Genomic DNA, 14,262 nt, shown 5'->3' on the forward strand with positions numbered 1-14,262 from the left:
TCACCCATGGTGAAAAGAGTATCTCTTCATCCATTATTTTGGTGGTTGAATGAAATTCTTGGAATAATGGAAAGAGCATTATGAATATTCGTTCAGCTGGCAGGAGGAAGAGTAATAATGATATTCAAGTGGTGGGATTATCTCACTCAGGTGAAAGAAACTCTCTCCTAAATTTATTGCATCAGAAAGAAAAGTATGTTGAGGTTTGATGTTTTGTACTCTTAGGTTGTCGGCTACCTCCAAAAGACCGTTAAAAGCCCATAGAATCAGTATTGAAAATTTCTCTCTTTTTGTTTTTTTGTGGTAAAGATGATTGTAGAGTTATTAGAAGGAAAAACTGAAGACAGAGTTCCTGAACTGTACTGCCTTACAATTAATCCCACCTTACCAAGACTTTGTTGTAGCATTTAACACATGATAAGGTGCAAGTCATCATCAAATCTCATCGGTGCTTAGGTGTGTACTTGCGCCATACATAGTCTAGCGTTGCCCCCCTAAAAAGGCGGAAAGGACCAGGTGTAGCATTGGTCTTTTTGTAATGAATTGTGTCTTGGTGCAGATACACGCCTAGGCACAACACTGGTTACCGTTACTTTTTCCAATAAATTAGCTGGTTTTGATTCATAACTAATTAATAATATTTTCCTATTATCAAAATAAAAAATTAAAAATATTGGATAAATTACACGTCACCCCTAGTTTTCAAATGAAACTCAAATCACCCCCTGGTTTTTTGAAAATACTCATCCGTCCCTCTCTACAATAACAGTGTTAGTCTGCTATTAGTTATTGATGTGAAAGGATTATCTTACCTTTGTACTAAAACATTAGAATTAAATTTACAATACTACCCTTTAAAATCTATGTTTGGATGTCAAGAGTAGTTAAAGAATTTAAATTTATTTAACTGGCTAACATCATCACTTAACATCATAAAACAAATGGTAGGTACTAATTTGTCATATTGAGATCTAATACAGGGAGTGATTTGAGTATTTTAAAAAATCAGGAGGTGATTTAAATTTCATTTGAAAACTAGGAGGTGATGTGTAATTTACCCAAAAATATTTGCCACATTTATTCCTACATTAAAGGTAGGCCCTCTACAATGAATCACGGTGTTGAGGCCTATACTCTGTAATTGTCCGGGCTTTCGGTTCTGGAAGAGAATCTAAAGTGTTAAAGTCGTCTACATGTGAACCCAAAAAAAACAAACAAAAGAAAAAAAGGAAAAAAGAAAAGAAAAAAAAAGCAGAAGAAAATCGTCTAAACAGACCTTAGGATTATACCAATCTAATCAAACAAAGGTCCAAAAAAAAAAAAAAAAAAAAACATTGACACTTGCATTATTTATTTATGTCCTCACATTACTTTTTTAGATTCTTCCATTTTTCATAGAGACGAATTGCCAAATTTTCTATACATAACATCAGGAGCAATCGTGCCAAATCCTAGCATGTTCAACAAGGTCAATATATACATGAATTGACTTGGGATAATATACGAGTACAATAGACCACACCAAGTTCAAGAGCATGTTGTGATATAGGAGACAACTAGACTAGATGAGCTAATGGTTATTAGTGTTTTTGTTAATCTTAATTTATTATATTTTTTAATTGATATCATGTATGATTCAAAATAGCGACACAAGTTAATCAATACATTTGATTTGTTCGAAACATTTTTTCTCTGTCATAGAATAAATGGCCACACATGCATTTGCACGTACAAGTTTACTCATGTGTATATATATGCGTGTGGGGGGAGTGCAATTTATGCCCAAACACATGGGGAGGGAGTGACGGGCACACCATTTTGGTCATTCAAGGGAGCGGGTCGATCATTTCGCCCACCCCTATGTGTTTTGGTGCATCCTGCACCATCAGTACAAAGAACATTTCCCATATTACACATAAGTATTTGAAGACCATAACTACTGTTTGAGGAGAAGACATGAGAGGATGGGAAATGTGTAAAAATAGCAAGTTTTTGTCAGTTCCAATAAAAAATACCGAGTCACTTGTGACTTGTGAGTAGGGAAGAATCAGACTGAGTCTCATTACCTTTAAATATTCTGCGAGTTTTCAAAACTCTTGATCAGTTATTTGACTTATTTTTTTTTAACTTAACTGGCCACTTTTTTTCGAGTAGATAATCAAATATATTAAAAAAAAAACTAAAAAAATACAAGTGATAATGCACAAAGACTGCCACCTCAGCATCAATTATCAAGTCGTCTTGACACATCTCACGGTTGTAACAGTATCAATCCACTTGTAACAAACAAATTGTAACAACCTAGGACTCTCCGTATACTGAATATTATAAATACAAACCACTACCCAGCCACAATGGGTAACGTGATTTGCATTGACTCAAAGATCATCATCACTTTAACAAGGGAACCTCCAAGAGAAGAAGAAACAAAAGAAAAGAAAAGGAAAATCGTACAAAGCTTCTCCCATCTTTAAGGGTGTAAAACCTAACTAACACGATATAGAGAAGAATGGTAATCGCAAACATAATCATATAATGCACATAAGGATTTACGAGATTCAGTAAGTAAGGTTGTCTACGCCCATGGTGAGATGAGATCTGTTTCACTATCAATGGAGAATAGGGTTACAATCGCTTGTTTCTCACGTCTCTCTCAGATTTTTATTATAGAGAAAGAACTCTCGCTACATGTTTATAACGAAACCCTAGACAAAAAATTTATCGAAATACTCATATAACAGTCCAATCATCAGAAGTCAAAACACTAATCCTCAACAAGGGGGACATATCATTCTCTATCATTGTAGAACTATTCTGTTAGTTCTATGTGAAAATAAGTTTTATTGATCGGGGGAATGGTGACTCAGAATCTCTATGTGTCAAGCTTAACGTTAACATCAACGACATTTTCAGCAGCAATGGCAAACCTTGTTCCAGACACACAACTTACATCGTGGCATTGATTTTGCGGTAAACTTTGTGCTTTTTGGTTTTCTTACTTCAACCTATCCAAACAAGACCTTTGTGAGTTCATAAGTTTATTAGTCCGAGTATACCCCTTATGTTTATCAAAAAGTGATGGATCGACATTGCCATTGATGGGGTTGACAAATCAAAGGCAAGAGAGGTTAGGGATTCGAACTCTAAGAAGGGAAAGCAAAGTTGGTGGGGAATGCCATGGAAATAGGCGGAGCGATGGTTTTGATGTTCTACAAAGGATTGGAGGTCAACGTTTGATCGTCAAAGGTTGACTTTATTCATGGGGTTGGGAATCAAGCCCCCTCCCTACCCCCCCCCCCCTCCTCTTTTTATTGTCCCCACCTCTTTAGGATAACTTAGAAGGAAGTAGTGCTATATTTGTCTAAAAATAACGTTGTTTCTCCATTTTATTGATCAGGGGAACAATGGCTCAGAATCTATATGTGTCAAGCTTAACGTTAACATCAACAACATTTGCTTGTTTAATTGTTTTATTAGGTTTTGTAGCATGGCTTACATGGTATATATAGGATTTCAGATGGAAGAATACACTGAAGTTTAATTGTTTGCTTGTTTTATTATCAATTTATGGTTAAAGACTTGAATAATTTAAGTTTGATGAATGGTGTGTATGGTTTTGGCGGTGGTAGTAGTGGTGATGGTGTAGGGAATAATGGCAACGACACTAAGTTTTACGATGATAGCGTGGGGTTGTAAGGGCAAAGGGTGTACTGTTCGTATCAATTTTCGACCCACTGGAACTAGTGACGCTATCAATCATGGGCATCTTACTCCTTGACCAGAAGTTACGTGTTGGAAGGTAAAAAATATTTTCCTTTTTGTATTCCAAAAATGCCTTTGCAATACTAACTATGGGGCAGCATTGGTAGTGGTGGGGTTGTATGTGGCTCTAGGGGGCTTGGGGAAAGGGGAAAGAGATGAAGATGCCTCAAATTTCTAGAGAATTGGAGCACATCGAGGTGGTCACTTCCATCGCATCCCGCCTTCCTCCATCAACACTAACGTTGACATTGAGGTTTTAAATGATACTCATAATTTGGCCATGGTTTCCTCATGTAAGTATCGCGGTCCTCATGAGGGGGTTTTCCTTGGCTTTACGGCGATAGGATTTGCCTTTTATGGATTGTCGCGTATCACTTCCCTTCCCACCCATAATGAGTAACATTATTTGCATAGACTCAAAGATCATCATCACTTTAACAAGGGAACCTCTAAGAGAAGAAGAAACAAAAGAAAAGAAAAGGAAAACCATACAAAGCTTCTTCCATCCTTAAGGATCTAAAACCTAACACGATGTAGAGAAGATTGGAAATCGCAAACACAATCACACAATTAATGCGCATAAGGATTTACGTGATTTGATAAGGTTGCCTACGTCCACGGTGAGATGAGATCTGTTTCACTATCAATGGAGAATAGGGTTACAGTCGCTTGTTCCCCACGTCTCTCTTAGATTTTCATTACAAAGAAAGAACTCTCGCTACATGTTTATAACGAAACCCTACGCATGAAATTTACCGAAATACTCATATAGCAGTCCAATCAGTCAAGACACTAATCCTCAACAAGGAGGACATATCATTCTCTATCATTGTAGACCTATTTTATTAGTTCTATGTGGAAATAAACTACTTTTACACTTTGTTAGAGTACGAACAGCAAGTGGATTGGATTGGAGGATTACAAGAAACTATATACTTTTTTTTTTGGGGTAAAAACTATATACTTATCTTATTTTTTCCGTACGTCTGCTTTAGAGGGGAAAATATTGTAAAATAGAAGTGTCCCATATATTTGGATTTACCGACGCCTCACCACTACTTCTCTAATCCTTTCATGTTCTTCACAAATTTCTTCATATCATCTGAGAACTCAACATCAAGGTTATTGTTGCGGGAGGAAGGCGGGATGGAAGTGACCACCTCGATGTGCTCCAAGTCTCTGGAAGTGTGCTTAGTAGGCACACCCACCTCTTTCCCCTGACCCCACAAAGCCACATATAACCCCACCACTATCAATGCTGCCCCTATCAAGCTGTAAAAATCACCAGAGTTACTGCAAGGGCATTTTTGAATTACAATAAGAAAATATTTTTACCTTCCAACATATAGCTTTTCGTCGAGGAGAAAGATGCCCATGACTGACACCGCCACCAGTTCCAATGGATCGAAAACTGCTACAAACATTGCACCCCTTGCCCTTACCCCCCACGCTATCATCGTAAAAATCAGGGCCGTTGCCAGTATTCCCTACACCACCAACACCAAAACCATAACACACCAATCATCAAACTAATTAAGCTTCAAATCTTCAATTATCAAGAGGAAATAAAACAAGAAAACAATTAATTAAGTTTAATTGCATTTGTTTTCCATCCGAAATCAAATTAATATATACGTACCGCATATGCTACGCTCCAAAGCCTAATGTTCCACCCAAGCTTCCATTCATTCCAGTTATTACTCCCCATGCATAGAGCATATATGATGCTCTGTACTGATCCCATAAAGCACATTAGAGCCGTGCTTGATAAGTCGCATGGATACCTCTCGCTCATCATAGCCTGAAAAGCCCAAAAAAATCATCAACCCCAAAATGGGGAAATTCCAAGGTTAGTTAATAAAGGGTACTTTGGATATTCCACTTGGAATGTCATTGTAAAAACATATATATAATATACCTGAACAATCAGCCAGAGTGCATAACATACACAGCAACCAAGGGACAGTAACAAGGCCAACATACGATTATGTGAATCTGATGTGGAGGCTTGGTTCCCAACTCCATGATGTGTATAGTCAACTTTTGTTGAGAAAATGTTGACCACTCCTCCTTTGTAGAAGGTCAGCACCATCGCACCTCCTATTCCCATGGCAGTCCCCACTAACTTTGCTCTCCCTGTCAGGGTTCTAATCCCCAACCTTTCTTGCCTTGAATGGTAAGAACATATATACAATCACTTTCTTATTGGTAAACATAAGGGGGGTATAGTACTAGCTCCACTACTCAAACTAATGAACGTATGAACTCAGAAAAGATTGAAGTAAGAAAACTAATAAATACAAAACTTACCGCAAAATCACCGCGATAATGTAGGTTGTGGCTGGAACAAGATTTGTCATGGCTGCTGCAAATGTTGTTGATGTTAAAGTCAAGCTTGACACGTACAGATTCTGAGTTAGCGTTGCCCTGCTCAATAAGATGGAGAAAGTTATTATGTTTAGGCAAACATCAAACAGATGGGGGAGATTGCTATATATATATATACACATGCGGATGGGATTTTTGATTTTAGGAGGGGTAGGGCAGTAATGTAGTGTTCTCCTGTGTCAACACAGGAGCCACACGACTAAGGCTCTCTTTGGTATAATTTTTATTTTTCTTTGACCCAACGTGATCCCATATATGCCCCTCTATAAAATAATCCCATAATTCATGTGCCTATTTTTTTTTTGGGTAAAGGTAAGTCTATTGATATTCTCGTAGTTGGAGGATTACAAAGCTCCCTCAGCCATGGAATGGAGAGTGGTCAAAGCATCGTACACAAAATAAACATGGCCTTCCTGGTTAGAGCGTCTGCAACTAAGTTGCTCCCCAGATTCTTGAATCTTCGGATGGAAACAAGGGTGGCTGGATTTTGAGGATGGCTTCACGGGTTGAGGGGCTAAAAAGGGAGTTTAGAGCATGTAGGTTCCAGCGCCTGGACTCTTGGTCTATTAAGATCAGAAACCCAATATTAATACCCACTTCCTCTTGCGTCTTCTTCTAGGATAACAAAATCCACAAAAGGGATGGATGGAATCCATTAGTCACCCCATATCCGGATCAGAGTACCAACTCCCACCTTCCATATAAGAGACCTTTAAGAAGCACTTTTTTCCCTTCCATCAAACTTCTCCAAGCCCAAGAAGAAGAAGGGCTGCTGCCCATCTTTGCCTGAAGAAAGGAGCATCTCGGGAAGTAAATAGATTTCATAAATACACCATCATTTAACTTCAACCTTCTTCCCATTTCCATTTGGAACAGTACACATGCATGAAAACCATCTCAGTTGAATACACATCAAATTTATGAGTCAACTAGAATTTAGTGATTAACGAGATGTGAGTGGTTAATTAACGTCATTCATTAAAGTGAAAAGGTTATATCATGCCATCATGCCATCATGCCGTATGAGTGCTGCTTTCCATTACCAAAAGAAAATATGAGTGCTGCTTTCGCATTCGTTATTAAATTTGGTGGTTCTACTTTAGTCTTATTCATTTTTTCATTACATATTAAAATTTTAAAGTATTAATTAATAAAAATATAGTATTTTAATATTATATTAAAAAAAAATGCCTCTTCTTTTTTTTTTTTTTTTTTTAGTAGAAAAAGTGCTTCATTCAATATTGTAAAATTCTATAGTGATTAACGAAATGTGAGTGGTTAATTAAAGTCATTCATTAAAGTGAATGGATTATATCATGCCATATGAGTGCTGCTTTCCATTACTAAAAAAAAAAATATGAATGCTACTTTAGTTTGAATGATTAAAGTAAAACCATCGAAAAACGAGTCGAGTCCAAAAAACCTGATTTTCCAACTGTACTGTGTTCTAGAAATTTTAAACCATTTTACGCGGATGATATAAAATATCAATTCTGAATAAATCTATTTAACCCTTTATTTCATTAATTTCAGAATTTCCATGTTTTGCCCGCCAAACATTCTTAACTAAATAATTACTCTATTTCTTTTCACTTTATTTCAAGGGATGTAAAGGCTGTTGTCGATTCCCTTGCAAGGAGGGCTCTATCCATAATGGATAGGATAGTTTGGCCCAATTCTGATCCCTGTCTCTCTGAGAACTCTGTTTCAGAAGCCATGCGTGTAATCAATAGACTTTATTTCCACAAAAAAAAACTAAATAATTACGCTTTGTGTAGTAGTTTATCTGTCATTAATATTTTAATGGATCCGCTTTTTGTATTAATCAGCTAATAAAGTGGACGATAATGTAAAAAATATTGTGAAGACCTATCCTGATCCTCTACAGCCGGGCAGTCGAGCGCGGCCATTGTGGGTGGGGCCTCACACAGGCAGGGGCGAAATGATCGCTTTAATTACCCGCTGCCCAATTAAGCTCCCTACTCTGCTGGGGTCCATGCCCTGTCTGTTTGAGGCCGCACAATGGCCGTTAGGCTGCCCGGGCATAGAGGATCCAAAAATTGGGTCATCCTGATGGGGAATGACCGCCTTAACCCTGCCTGAGCAGGGGTAAGGCGGACATTCACTGCCTCACTGTGTCTCGACAGTACCGTCCTACGGGGCAGCTCGGCAGTAGAGGATCCAAATTGATGATGGAATGATTTTCCTGGTGTTAAGGTCCTCTTTATTGTTGCCATGCAAGGGCAGAGACTTTTGTATCCTAGGTCATCTTTCATGTACCCAAACAATCGAGATGGACAACTTGATCATGGTGTCTAGAATAGAGGTTGGAGAGTTAAACTTACCCAAGTAAACCGCACAAAAAAGCTTGAAAAATCACCATCCACGTCACTCTTGGTCTGGTATTTCTGCATGCAAGAGCAAAGAGATTAATGATCATTCATATAAAGCTAGTAAAAATCTCCAAGGACGCAAGGAAAAAAAAATGGTGGACTTCAATTAAGTTTAAAAGTAAAGGAATAAGTAGTTAACCTTTCAACGACTAAAGCAATCGGCGCTAAGAAAATTGTTGCTGTTAGACATCTATATGCCACCAGAATCCTCATGTTCATGCCGTCATTTTCTGCCATTTTTATGAAAATATTTAGACCAGCAAATATCAGTTGCACCAGAACCATTACTGTTATGGCTTTCAAACCAGCGATAACGGTGCTGGGATTACGAGCCATTAGTAACAGAGCGAAAAAAAACGAGAGAGAGGAGGTTGGAGGGTAGACCGATAAGTGGAAGATGGAAATAGAGGAAAGGAGAAAAAGGAAGCTGGAGGGTACGTAGGAGGAAAGGACACAAAAGAAGCTGGAGGGTAGAGAGTCTGAATTGACCACATCCCTACTGATATCGCAAGACCACCTCTGGTTTATTAGGGGAAGTGGAAAAAACAAATTGAAATTACTCTTCTTTACTTCTTCTTCTGAGGAGGGTGATATCGCACCCATGTACCCAACATCAGAGTGGGCCCACATGTTCTTCTTCTTCTGAGGAGGAGGGTGATATCGCACCATGTTCTTGTCTATATTTTTTACAATACAATATTTTTTTTCCATAAAATATATATAAAAAAAAAGGGGCAATGTTGTCTGCAACACAGATTCTCTACGGCGCAGTTGTCCATAGTGGTTTGTGAGACATAGACTGGGCCGCATGTGCAATGACCGCCTTACCTCCTTTCGGGCAAGGCGTTTGGGCAAGGGTAAAGTGGTCTTTGCACACGAGGCTCAGTCTACGCTACTCAGACCGCTACAGGCAACACACCATAGAGGATCAGGATCCTGTTCTCTGTGCCTTAGTGTAGGCTGTGCCCATCACATGGGAGTGGGCCCAATGACCACCCTGCCCCCCCTCCTCCTGAGTGGCAAGCCCATGTGCCTAGACGCAGCCTGTGTTGCGGCACAGAGAACATTCTCTGTAGAAAAAAATATGATTTATCCACACTGAAGAGGAGAGGACCTCTTAATCCACGGGGATATTTCAAAAGTTAATCATGATGAAAATAGATCTTATGTTTGAAAGGCAATGGTTTAAAACTTGCTAGACCAAACTGGTTGGAACAAAATAAGTTGGTTCAATACTTGAAACTGGGAGGAAACACATCGAACTGTTTTGAACCATTCAAACCAGACATTTTCATAAAGATGGCAGAAAATGACGTCATGAATCGATTTGGTCTAGTTCAATCGATTAAAAGTTGGTGTGGTTTATACCTTTACCTACACATGTCTCCCATTAGTCTCCAAAGCTGATGAATCGATTTTGCAACACAATTCTATTATCTTCTTCGCCTCTTTCTTTTTCCAACAGTTAAATCCATTGAAAGATGATAATTGAGAAAGAAAAAACAAAAAAACAAAAAAACAAAAAAAAAAACAAAAGATAAAGGGTACGTCCATTTTGAGATCCTGGCTTTTTTACTAATTGTGATTTGAATTGAAGGTGCAATGTCCGCACTAATTGCGACCACTACGTGTAAAGAAGTCAGGATCTCAAAAAGTACTCTTCATCTTTTTGTATTTTCTGTTTTTTTTCTCAACTATCATCCTTCAATGGATTTAACTGTTGGAAAAAGAAAGAGGCGAAGAAGATAATAGAATTGTGTTGGAGAATCGATTCATCAGCTTTGGAGACTAATGGGAGAGATGTGTAGGTAAAGATATAAACCACACCAGTTTTGAACCATTTGGTTTAGTTCAATGGCTTGATTTGGAATTTGATCTTACATCTAAAACGGAACTTTAGTTTTTACTTCTTCATTAGTGAGCTATTACCTAAAGATCATACCAGGCTGACACTCCTTTGAGAAGCGTCCCTAAGTTTGTTTTGAGCACGTACCTATCAATATGTTTGGGTTTCTTGGCCCAATCCGATCTCACACAAAGGCTCACATATCGCAACCAACCGACCAAGCCCAGCACAGTAGTACACCACATACCAGTGTTGATGCTCAAGGGTTTATGTGGGTTGTGGGGTCTATAATGGATCTGGGTTTTACCTGATTTACCCTTAAAAATAAGGGGAGGCCAGAAACTTCATCACCCCAAAAAAAAAAATTAAAAAATAACATCATGAACTTATCATATAATTTTGGGAAAATTTTTTGCTACTACACTCCTGTTACAAGCTACAAGGCTGGCAGTCAAGGAAATAAAATAATTCACTTCCTCCTTTGGGTTCATAAATACCTTCATAGGTTTTCATATTTTCTAAAATACCCTTTAAGATCCCAACATTATGCATGAACATTCCTGCTACAAGTGTAGCAACAAAATTTCGTCCATAATTTTTGGTTCAGTTCTTCTCTTCTTCTCCTTCTTCTTCTTCAATTAAATTCATATATTTGCAAAATAGAAAAATCATGAACCTCACAGATATATCTTTCTCTAGAAAACCAGCATATAGACATGGATGTGGATGTTGAGATTATTGATGCCTCTATTTGCTTTGATGCTCAACAAGGTCCAGGGACGGGCAAAAATGTGCAGGCCTTTGGCGGGGGAGTGCATCTATGTCTAGGTGCCGAGATCGGTAAATTAGAAACTGCGCGCATTCTTTCTTCACCATCTTGTGCTCAATTACAGGTAAAACTTTTACTTGACTTATATTTTTTAAAATAGTTAAGATAAAATAGCACAATGAGTCTAATACCATCATGATTCATGATTATTTATGTAATTAAGCCTGTTAATACAACAAGCCTAATATTTGCCACATGGCATATCATGAGGGCCCTAAAATTTTGGTGGACAAGTAGGTCCTAAGGTATATTTTCTATGTAGAAATATAAAAATTTATAAATGTCAAATTTATGAGAAATGATTGTATGAGTAAATGAATGGTAAAAAATAACACGAATAAATGGGCGGGTGAGTAACTAAATTATGTTTGATAATTTACATGTGGTCTGTCTTGTCTAGTTTGGGTAAAAACTGATTGGGTGGTCTAGGATCTTTGATGAAAAATTCAAGAATTTATGGTATGCAAATGTATCACCTTCCATACTCGAATTGTTGATGGCTATAAGGGAGAATCTTTCTCCAACGGTTCTCTCTACCAACCACCAGCTGGAAGATAAGAGTCTTGCTCTAACGGCCATCTCAGCCAACCTAAAAGATAAGAATCCAATCAAAGAAACCCAATATAGTAGGTGGATCACTCAATATCCCATTACCATGTATAGAGGGGTTCTTACCTCAATCACTCCATCTATTCCCTCAATCTCTCCACCTCTTAATTAAGAATCCTTAATATATAAGGACTGTAATCTCATTGAATAAAACACACAAAGTATTCTCAATGTGGACGTAGGTTGTTCTAACCGAACCACATTAAATCTGGTCTCTCTCTCTCTCTTTTCTCTTCTCCTTTCAATCTTTACAGTCCTAATTTATCAATGGCTTGTATTTAGAACTCAAATAAAAGACTAGTCAACTTTGAAAACAATTTAATGTGGAAGAGTGCTGTGTCTAACACTTGTGTGTGGTTCTTTTATGGTTTTGCTTTCAGATGGATCTTTTATGGTTTTGCTTTCAGATGGAGAATCAAAGGTGAAGACTATCCTGTTGCCTACCCTTATGTGGAACTCAAAAGGGGTCTGCCTTTGGAGATAGAACCAATTTGAACAAAACTAGAAGAGCTCTGGTAGGAATAGAATAGAGTCCGATCCTCCCCCCTCCCCCCAAATCAAATTAGTGGTGGGTTTTTTTTTTGGGTGAGAATTCCATTAGCTAATAAATGTTTACCCTAATAAAGGGAGAAAAAAAATAAGAGGATAAACAATGTTGTTCAATTAGTTCCCCGATATTTATCTGTTTCACTTGATTATAGTCTGTGTCATTTTCCTTTATTTTCATGCATTCAAATTTCAAGGATACTATCTAGGAAAGGGTGGGAGAAGGAGCAGGGGGAAGGGGAAACAACTGTTGTTCTAATAAGTGTAGCACAATGAGGAATTTACAACTACGAAAAAAGAACGTTACCAGGCCATCCCCCTCTTGGATGTCTGTACGCATGCTGCCATTAGCCGCCACATACATAACCTGACAGTGATTAATTCCCTCCCAAATAGCTAACTTTTGACATCAGTTGGGCTACCATCCAACCTTGGGTCATGTTTATCTTCACCCATGGTGAAGAGAGTATCTCTTCATCTATCATTTTGATGGTTGGATTAAACTCTTGGAATAATGGAAAGAGCATTATAAATATTCGTTTAGTTGGCCGGAGGGAGATTGGGAGAGTAATAATGAGATCGCAGTGGTGGGATTATCTCACTCTCGGTGAGAGAAACTCTCCCCTAAATATTAGGGCACAAGAAAGAAAAGTATGTTGAGGGTTGATGTTTTGAACCCTGCAGTTTGGGTTGTCGGCTACCTCAAAGGACCGTTAAAAGCCCGTAGGGTTAGAATTGAAATTTTATCTTTCTTTTTTTCTTATTTTTTTGGGTTAAAGATGATTAACTGAGGACAGAGTTCCTGAACTGTACTGCCTTACAATTAATCCCACCTTACCAAGACTTTGTTTTAGCATTTACTACATGATAAGGTGCAAGCCATCATCAAATTTCATCGGTGTTGTGTTTAGGTGTGTCCCTGTGCCATATACAGTCCAACACAAAAAGACCAGCGCTGCCCCCTAAAAAGGCCGGAAAGAACCAAAAACAGCACTAGCCTTTTCATGATGAGCTGTGTCTGGACACAAGTACACATCCAGGTAGAGCACCGGTTAGCGTTACCCTTCCCCCAATAAATTAGCTGGTTTTGATTTCATTACTCATTAATAATTAATAATAGTTGGCTATTACCGAAATAAAGAATTAAAAATTAATATTTGCCACATTTATTGTCAGATTCTTTAAATATATAATATTGTGCATAATCCGATCTTATATTGTTCGTGGATCCCACTACTTTAATATTTTCTATATTAAGGTGGGCCCTCTACAATGAATCACTGTGGTGAGGCCTTTACTCTGTAATTGTCCGGGCTTCCGGTGACCAAGAACTGACTTCGCCTTCGCCGTCGCCGGAGGTTGCTTTGAGAGGGAATCTTTATAGTAGTTTCAAAATCAACCGTTAGATAATGAATATCCAGGTGTCGACCATAGTGAGAGGGAACCATAGGAACCGTTGGGTGTCAGAACCGTTTTTGGAAAAAAAATCCGCTTGTTTCCTCTCCCAATTATTTTTGGGTGAAACTTACCACACCTTAAAATCAGAACCCATTAGATTGAAAGTATACAGAGTCCGTACCTATTGTATGGGAGTCGTGAGCACTTCACACAATGAAATTTCCCATCTGCTAAGAAAATTTTCGGTTTAGAAGAGATGGGGAAATCCGGGGATGATGAGTTAAAAAAGGAAACCAACTTAGTGATCCATTCTCTGCTGGCGTCTCTGTTGAGTTTTGGTTTTCTAATTTGATAGAAAAAGGATTGACGGATAACCTCTCAAAAAGGAAGGGACAGAGGGGCACACTACTTTCCTCAAAACGGTGAAACATAAGGGAAGGAAAATAAAAGCCAATGAAGAAAGACTGAGAAGGTAGAAGCAAGTGATTCTT

The sequence above is a fragment of the Telopea speciosissima genome, chromosome 3 (genome assembly GCF_018873765.1).
Source record: "Telopea speciosissima isolate NSW1024214 ecotype Mountain lineage chromosome 3, Tspe_v1, whole genome shotgun sequence".
Taxonomy (NCBI): domain Eukaryota; kingdom Viridiplantae; phylum Streptophyta; class Magnoliopsida; order Proteales; family Proteaceae; genus Telopea; species Telopea speciosissima.